This window comes from Penaeus chinensis, chromosome 10, assembly GCF_019202785.1.
Source record: "Penaeus chinensis breed Huanghai No. 1 chromosome 10, ASM1920278v2, whole genome shotgun sequence".
Classification (NCBI taxonomy): domain Eukaryota; kingdom Metazoa; phylum Arthropoda; class Malacostraca; order Decapoda; family Penaeidae; genus Penaeus; species Penaeus chinensis.
The window spans coordinates 24,694,236-24,704,235 of record NC_061828.1 but is presented as its reverse complement, the minus strand read 5'-3'; the positions used below and the strand labels follow the sequence as shown (position 1 = coordinate 24,704,235).

The 10,000-nt window shown below is 39.8% G+C and overlaps 1 protein-coding gene across 6 annotated transcripts in view; it reads right to left on the bottom strand.

Moving 5' to 3' along the window:
* The window catches only part of LOC125029734 (Down syndrome cell adhesion molecule-like protein Dscam2), a 349,890-nt gene that overhangs the window by 29,889 nt on the left and 310,001 nt on the right, over positions 1-10,000 (bottom strand). For 3 of the 6 annotated variants that reach the window (XM_047619842.1, XM_047619843.1, XM_047619844.1), the window contains one exon: positions 7,236-10,000. This exon is cut by the window's right edge and continues 381 nt beyond it. The exons of 2 other annotated variants lie outside the window; for them this stretch is intronic. The gene's annotated coding sequence lies outside the window, so the exon portion shown is untranslated. Of the gene's footprint in view, positions 1-7,235 lie in introns of those variants that run through there. One more of the 6 variants, XR_007115219.1, reaches the window with a different exon arrangement.

Below are 10,000 nucleotides of genomic sequence, written 5' to 3'. Positions count from 1 at the left end.
CCTAAGCTCCTACCGATGTTTGCAAACTCGATATGAAAGAAGCGCTCTACGCCAAACTCACATCTGTGACAGACAATTTCCCCCCGTGAGACATTCGCAGTGTTCATGGCGACTTCATTGCCGTATCCGGCTGTGAGCAAGCTGCTAGATGTCTTTTGGCCCCCATGGCTCGGGAGCTGATCTCAGCAGTGAGAATAGCCTCCTCCAGGACGTTGTTAGGTCTCAGAGAATGAGGATGTCTGGCTCCTGGTATCAGCACTCCAAGCTGCATCGCTGGACATGGTATAGCAATACGGGTACTGTGGCCAAGGAGATTGACCATATTCTTACCAGCACTCATTGGAGGAGCCTTCAGAATTGCAAGGTTTACCAGAGTGCCGAGGACTGTGGCACTGACCAGTGACCATTCTTGGGTGTTTCATTGGACAGACTGTGGGAGGAGGAGTGTGCCCGTGGGTTCGCCACGGCAGTCTCTGATCAATTCACAGAACTTCAAGTGTAAAACACTCAAAGCAGCACAAGAGTCCGAGGGCAAGACAGAATTTCATATCCCTGAAGACACTAGAGCTCAGCTCAGCTGAATGGCAATCAGGACTTGCATTGCTCTTTGGTGTGTGCAGCTGGGACACTGCTGAGAAGGGACAAGGAACAGTTTATCAGGAATTTTACTTAGGAGGTAAATGTTCTTTGCCTTGCCTACCAAGCCCTGAGAAAGCTGAACTCTAAGTCCTCCTCACAGATAACTGCAGTCCACACAGTGGATGAACAGATTATCTCAGATCATGTTGGGGTTCGTAAACTCTGGGCTGATTATTTTGGGCAGCTGTACCAGGTAGACCCTCCAACAGTTAGCTTGGATGCAAGTGCCGTCACAATACCTGTTCCAGACCTACCCATTGGTAAGGAGCCTCCTATCCTAACTGAGGATAGGATGGCAATTTCTCAGCTGAAGTGGGAAAGCTACTGGCATATGTGATATCCCTGCTAAACTGCTAAAGGCCGGGGGTGAACCTATGGCACAGGGCTTGCATGTAGTCTTGACTCCCATCTGGCAGTCTGGTTCCATTCCCCCTGACCTGTTGAGGGCTATGGTCATCCCACTCTGGAAGAGGAAAGGGGATTGTTGAGACTGTAGCAACAACCGTAGCATTACACTGCTCAGTATACCAGACAAGGGTTTCGCCCACATTCTTTTGAAACGGATCCGCGACCACCTACTAAGGCACCAGAGACTGGAGCAGTCTGGATTCACTCCTGGCAAGTCCACAACAGACCGTATCCTAGAACCTCGAGTAATTGTGGAACATCATCATGAATTCAGTCATCGGTTGCTTGCAGCTTACATTAACCTCAAGAAGACATTTGACTCGGTGCATCGAGAATCGCTATAGATTCTGAATTATTAGCCTAACAGCAAGCCTATATACCTGTATTGAAAGTGCTGTAAAATGTGGTGGGAGCCTGTCGAATTTCTTTCCTGTTAATTGAGGAGTGAGGCAAGGCTGTGTCCTTGCACCAACAATTTTCAACACCTGCATAGACTGGATAATGGGCAGAGCTATTATCTAAAGCCAGTGTGGAGCAACACTGGGCCATATCAAGATCTCTGACCTTGACTACGCAATGATGTTGCTATCCTATCTGTGTCTCTAGAGTCACTGGAGGCGGTTCTTGATGCATTTAGCAATGAGGCAAAGCCCTTGGGCCTAGAGGTCTCCTGGTCCAAGACCAAGATTCGGGACTTTTGGCCTGTTGGTCAATCCATGCTTACAGTGAGGACGTTGAAGTCACACGTACGCTTCTATTGACAATGCCCAGACACACAGAGAACATCTTGTGGGCGAGGGCAGGGCTTTCCGAAAAATGGAGTTATGATTGGTAATTTACCAGTAACTAGCCCATTGTACTGGGGTGTCCATTTCTTAAATTTTCTCTTATGAAGCATTTATTATAGTCATTTCAGGTGTTATGTGTTGTAGCACAAAATATTTAAACACATTAAGATATCAATATTATTCATTATGCTTTCAATAGTTTTTTTTAACTTGATAAACACCCTATGAACATTATCTTTTGTAAACTCTTACCCTCAGTCGCTCTTGGGGAGAACTATCTCATCAAAAAGAATTGGGGTAGGCAGGGGCCTTCCCTTTCCCATTTGAGGGGGGGTATAGGCGACACCCTCATAATTCCTGTGTTCACTTGGGCAAAGCAACCTCCGGGCTAGTACAGTGGTAACGTGTCGGCCTTCCATCCGAAAGGTCGGCGGTTCGCACCCCGCCCAGGCGCGAGAAGTTGCAATTGTTGCCCCGCCCAGGCGCGAGAAGTTGCAATTGTTGCCCCGCCCAGGCGCAAGAAGTTGCAATTGTCGCCTGGAGGTTAGTGCTGTGGCTGGGCACCACGGCGAGTAAGGAATAAGCTCAGCCGAGTCAGTACCAGCTGACACACGTTAGTGAGTCGGCATTAGTCGGCACAGGCCGGGCAAGGCTCAGTTTCGCATATCGGACTTATCCTTGGGCAAAGCGCACCGGGCGTTGCGCGGTAAAAATCAAGTGAACGGCCGACCTGACAAAACGTTTCGCGAGGCGCTGCACAGCGAACAGGCGAGGGCTGGCGGTAATTCGCTTCCCCTCGCGGCCGTTTATAAACAAACAAAATGACAGCCAACTTACAAAGTAAATCTGTTTGAAGTGCAACATATATTTCTTTTTACCTTTCAATCTTTGTTAGTCATTAATGTGTGCGTGATATAGAAGTCGTGTAACTTCGGTTTCGAGCCTTTATTACAGTCTCAATCGGGAAAGTCTCAATGTCAAGGGCAGTTTGTTTACTTAATCAGCTGATAGGTGCCTTACGCGGTGAAATCGTTCACTTTGAGCGGTTTGGGCCAGGAAAGCTCAAGTGAACGCAGGGAATAAAATATTGTGGAGGAGTGATTTTCAATTTTGCTTAATACACAAACAATACCCGAAATGATAAAGTTATAGCTCATGTATATCAGCTGCTTCACCCAGTAAAGCCAGAGTTTTTCATATTTTGAATATGTATATACGGGTTTATCAAATGATCAGCATACCCACGATCCTTTAATAAGCGGTTTGCACATCAGCTGTTACTATGATGGATTTCGGTATCGCCATGATTTCCCCTTCATCTTCAATAGCCTCAAAAGACAATTCACTCGCCTGTCATATCCTTTTAGGTAGAAACACATTTTCCTACATGTAAGTTTATGCGGCCTTAATCTACTTACGAAATCAAGATATTACAATGAAATTAGCAAAGAAAACAGTATCATTGTTTTGTTTACAAATGTAGGAAAGAATATGGGATGGCGATTTTTAAAATATTGAGATTTTCATTTCAGGCTGTGTGACACTTGCGTGTCTAATATTTCGTTATTTTTGAGTTGCGACATAAGTACATAGAAAAAAAGTTTCTTGGATTTATTTGCTCTATCGTTTGTATATATTATTTTAAATATAAAAGATGGCTGTATGAAACGGACCCTTACCCATATATATATATATATATATATAGAGAGAGAGAGAGAGAAAGAGAAAGAGAAAGAGAGAGATTACATATATACATATATATGCATATATATATATATATATATATATATATATATATTAATACACACTCATCTATGTGTATATTTATATTTATATATGTTCATATATATATATTAATATACATATATATATATATATATATATATATATATATATATAAATACATGTATATGTACATATATATACATTTATGTAAATATACATATATATATACATATGAATAAATATATATTTCTTCTACACACACACACACACACACACACACACACACATATATATATATATATATACATATACATATATATATATATATATATATATATATATATATATATATATTTTTTTTTTTTTTTTTTTTTAACAGCCATTTATTCCACTGCAGGACATAGGCCTCTCTTAATTCACTTATTGAGAAGTTACATGGCTGTGTTACCTTTGCCTGATTGGATGCCCTTCCTAATCAACCGCGGTTCTGCGCGCTAGCACTTGTGCCACGGCGGTGACTTCCCCTAAGACATCTGCGTTTGACTTCTCAAGGCGATATGTCGTTTTCTTGGGCTCGAGCCAGCAGTCAGAGCGCAGGTATTTTTACGACCGCCGCGACGGGGAATTGAACTCGTCCAGTCCACTGGACCATCGCGGCAGTATATATATGTGTGTGTGTGTGTGTGTGTGTGTGTGTGTGTGTGTGTGTGTGTGTGTGTGTGTGTGTGTGCATATATGTATATATATATGCATATATATATATGCATATATGTATTTATATGCATATATGTATATGTATGCATATATGTATTTGTATGCATATATGTATATATATGCGTATCTCTCTCTCTCTCTCATTATATATATATATATATATATATATATATATATATATATATATATGGGTGGCTACACTTATTACTGGTCGGGCTGCAGTGATCGTCACCATCTCCAGGGAGTAGCCATAGCCATCTCCAGGAGACTTCACTCGTCGATGGACATATAATGCCATTGAAACTGAAGCTTACATTTGGCTTCATGAATCCTATTACTGTGTACACTCCTACTGATGTTTGTAAACTTGACGTGAGAGATGTTTTAGGCCAATTGCACCTGTGACAGACAGTTGTTCTCAGAAAGATATTATTTTGGTCTGGATGGCTTCAGTGCGATATCTGGCTGCGATTGAACTGCTTATGAGATGTCTATCAGTCCTCAAGAGCTGATGTTCTGTGGTACTGGATATAGATTAGCTGTGGCTACCCTGAGTCCACTTCAAAACTCCTCTTCATTTTAATGGACAGATTGAGGGAGGGGGATGTGCCTGGGGGTTTGCTGAGGATATATTGGGTTGTTTCACAGCACTCTGAAACCTGACAGACCCTGTACTGCTGCAGAACACCCTCATGCACAAAAGGCTTGATGTAGCTCTAGAATCGATTGGTGAATACCCAAGAGCAAGACAGAATTTCATCTCACAGGAGACACTGGAAGCCACAGATGCTTGTCATGCAGCTTGTCTGACTTGCATTATTCCATGATGTGCAGGATTAATTCACTGATGAGATGGAACAAGGAAACAGTTAATCAGGAATTTTGCAGAGGAGGTCGAAGGTTATTTCTTAGTAAATGACCTTCATTCTGCCTACTAAGCCCTGACCCTCCTCACAGCCGACTCCAGTCCGCTCAGCAAGTGGCCAGATCATCTCAGATCCTATATTTTGAGCAGTTGTACCAGGTTGATCCACCAACAATTAACTTGGATGCAGGAAGTGTCAAGATTCCTCTGCTGGACCCACACATTAACAAGGATCCATCTTTTCTAACTGAGGTTAGGGGGGCAATCTCCATGCTGAAGAATGATAAAGTAGCAAGTATCTACAACATCCCAGCTAAACTTTTAAAGGCTGGATCAATCTGGATTCACTCCTGGTAAGTCCACAATAGATCATGTCCATTGTAGAGCGCCGACGTGAGTTTGGGCGAGGGTTGCTTGTAGCTTACATCGACCTCAAGAAGGCGTTCAAAACAGTGACCGCGAATCATTCTGGGAGATCCTTAGACTAAAAAGAATTCCAACAAGGAATATTAGATTAATAATCTGTATACTGGTGAAGAAAAAGCTGTAAAGCGTAAGGGCCTGCTGAACTTCTTCCCTGTTGTTTCTGGAGTGAGGCAAGGCTATGTTCTTGCACCAACACTTTTCAACGCTTGCATGAACTGGATACTGGGCACAATCACTGTCCAAAGTTATTGTGGTGCAACTGTGGGCAAGGTTACTAACTTTGATTTTGCTGACAATGTTGCTACTCTGAGTCTCTGGAAACCCTAGTGATGGTTTCGGATGTATTTAGTAATGAAGTGAAGCCCCTGGGTCTAGAGGTCTCCTGGACCATTCCCTGATGTGCAGGGAATGGTCCATGACTTTGAGGGCTTGCTAGGAGATCCTTTTCAATGCGGTAAGGCAACAGAGAGCTTTACATACCTTGGTATAGTTCATGACTTTAGGGTGTCAGACCAGGAAGTCAATAGACAGAGTGGACTGGCAGCAGGGGTCATGAACTCTCTCGACAAGAGTATTTAGAGATGCCAGTAACTGTGCAGATGGAGCAAGCTATGTGTCTTCAAGGCCCTAATACTGCTAGTTTTACTATACAGTAGTGAAACCTGGATGCTGTCTTGAACCTTGGAATCTCATCCTGATGCTTTTTATAACAGGTTCTTGTACCGGATCATGGGGTGCAGTTGGCGGGACCGTATGTCCAACCAATGGTTACACTGTGAGACTGGTACAGGATCTGTTACTTGTTCAATCTGCAATCGCTAACTCAGGCTATACTTTTACCTGGCTTGTTTACCACAGGATGATCCTACCCACCAGGTTGTCTCTGTTCTCTGTAGAGGAGGTCTGCGGGATGTTCTAGTAAGTCGTGGCTTGGGCAAACTGATCAAACCTGTCGTGAAGGGCTAAAGATGAGCCAAGCCTTTGTCTGGCAGCTCACCATGAGGAACCCTCGTAGGTGGAAATAAAGGGTGGTAGCAGCTATGCGCCCTCTTCGGTATAACACTCCCATGATGATGATATTACCAGTATCTTATTTTCTTTATTCTGATCTTAATGAATTATGCCAATAGTCATTAGGTAATATAATAGTAATAATGTGTGTGAGTAGCACCTGTCATATCAATCGTCCGGCAATACCTAACACATGCCCTCTCCTATATTATGATAATTGGCCTAACATTAAAAGTAAAAGAAACGAAAAGTAAAATGTATAAGAAAGATAAATGGTAAATGATAAAGTGTTATACCATATTATAAATTACATGCAAATTTAAAGCCTCATAATTCATGATATGCCACACATACAAAAAAGTTGTTAGCAAATCAAGGGAACAAAAGTGTCCTACCATTAATTAACAATTATATTTCAAAGAGTATCGTTGTTTGTGTCAGAATGATTAGCATGATTTTCTAAGAATAGTTTTCTGTGTAGCAGTACACTAACACAAGTTAAATAAATGACTTGCTTTGATAGTTGTCATTATCATGATTATCAGAGATATCAAGAGCAGAACTATATTCAGTGTGAAAGTAGTAATACTTATGAAAAGAAATCTGGATGTATTTATTCGCAAATTAAAGTAACTTACCTTTGTTGCCCGTGCATTTTACAATAATGAATTCACTCAATTTGTTTCCAGGATACAGGTAAACATAAAATATGTACGACTTTTCTGCAGTACAGGGGAAATAATATATGCTATAAAAAATACTCCTTTACGGATGAGTCTTACAATTTCCATTTTAAAACAAACTACAACTTATATCACTCCTCTTCCACCTTTTTCCTTTACATAATAGCCTAAGAAAAGCTACAGTTTACATACAAAAAATAGTGCAGAATAAAACAAACTTATAAAAAAACTTATAAACCTGGGTATAATAAGCATTTAATGTCTCTATTCCATGCCAACATATTATTTTCCTTAGAGCAATTATTATTTAACAATGTGATTGTTGATGCCCAGATAATTATCTTGCCATGATTTAGGCAGCTGTGTTTGCCCTCACAAAAGTCAGTAAGCAAAAGACAATCATCATCTGTTAGTGCAGTTAGAGTTACTTTTGCTGCCAGTGTTAACTGCTTGCTAGAATGTGTGTTGATAATTATAAAGTTACCATGATAACTGTAGCAGGATTTGGGCGTAGGAGAACACCTCAGGAAATTCCCTTAGTGTTATTTTGACTCTCAGGCCTATCCTTATTACAGGATGCCACACAAATATTGCAGCAATTTCTTTCCATACCATGTAGCAGCAGTAACCAGCTACATAAATAGTAACCGGTAAATCATTTTCACAAATTTTAGCATCACTCTTATTAACATCTACATCTATTTTATGCAAATCTTTCAAACTGTGCTTTTCCATATCTTCCCAATTAGTTTGATAAAACAACTTCACTACTTACAGAGGACTCATTTATAGACAAATTTAGCTTTATTACTGACTTCATCCTGATCTTTTAAATTTATTAATGAATTTATTTACATTCAAATACTTGCATTGAGGAAATATGATAATTACTGCCAGATAGTTGATGATAATGACCAAACCTTTTCTGAAGATTATCTGTTTGAAATTATACTAGGCAAAATCTATCTCATGCTAATTCAGATATACAGGAATTATTTATTTCTATCATGACATGAGTTATGTGTTTTAATGTAGTGCACGCCTCTTTACTAAGCCTTCCTCCTCTAATGCTGTCTTATTTCTAGCCAGTCACAGAACTTGTTCAGATACTGATATTTTTCACCCTTTTCACTATTTTTGAGTGGAGAGGCAAAATTATTGTTCAGACGAGCTCCTTTAAAGGGAGATTGAACATTCATGATTGTCCACCATCTACGAAAAAAATGTATTCAGAAACTTAGGCAAAATAGGACATTACTTTTCCATCAATAGCATAGTTGTCTGTAATAAGGGCAGACACAGAAGCCTACATCCACTAATCCTGATATCACCTCTCTTATACATCCATGCAAGAATTTCACCCTTCATGAATTTTGCTGGTAATATGTAGACATCTGAGGTATAGAAACATTACTACCTACCATGGCACTAGTTGCAGGTGTACAGCTATTGAATGCCTACACCAACAATATTTCCACCTTTGTATTCAAAATAAAGCTTTATGTGAATTTCAAGTCTCGTTAACGTTACTATTTTGCCTGCTACATTCAGTAATTTGAAATTGTTTTTCATGTACAATTAGAAATTTTGGTCTTGTTGCTCAGCACCAGGGTTACAAGTATTTCACCCAGAAATCCTTCTAATGGTGCAGTACCCTTAAACTTAAGAGTGGCCAGATGCTGAAAATATTCATCCTTTATAGCAGTTAGCAAAGAGAGAGAGCTAGATCTGTTAAAGTCGTTGCACTGCATGAATTAACATCATTGCTTTCTTAATCAAATTGTCTAACATTTACAATTGACAATGGAAGGAACTGTATATCTTCTTAGCCTGTACATCTTTCAAAAACACCAAGACTGTACATACTGGCTTAACAACCGCAGAGAACAGTATACATGATTATGGTGACTCTACTACTCGGCAGATCATAAGAGAATCATCTTCTCGAATTTCAGTCTAGAATGTTTAATTTATAAATTTGACATATTCCTGGGATTCATGGATGTTATGAAATTCTCTCTCTCTCCTTTGTTGGTTTTTATTAGCAACACTGCAGCAAAACTTTTCTTAGAGCTGTTTCTTCTCTCCCTTCTCGCCTTGAGTCAAGTGTTGGTCTTGAGTGCTTGTATATTATCACTGTCCTTCGAACGCAATGCATCAGGCCTTCTTTTTTGGTGGCCATGGTATTAAGGTTTACAGTTGGGAAGAAAGAGTTCTTTGGTGGTGCTATCACTCTCCTCCCAATTTTTTCGTCTGTGGCATAGATCTCCCGACAAGTTGTCCTTCGTAAAAAGTTCATACACCTGGAATACGTGTTTAGTTTTAATTTACATATATCGATATATCTATATATTGATAGATAGATAGATAGATAGATACAAATATTGAAAATACTTTATTACACCCTGTCAACTACTATAATCTAATTACACAGATCAGTCCTGTTAAAACCCCACATTTTGCCCCATTATTATTAATGCTCAAGTCTAAAACGATGGACTTGCCAACATATTACTACAAGGGAAGTGATAGATTAATTTATTACTAAATAAAACCAATGAAATGCATACTTATTCATTCTCAGCATATGGTTTCAAATGCAGTTACTAATAAAAAAGGCTGTTTCTAAACGCACGTGGAAAACAGTACTGGTGTCTAACTATTTTGGTTTATGATTTTAATAACAAAACCGTAAAGTATTAGTATGTTATTACAGTCTAATTTGCTATTTTCTTCCCTGT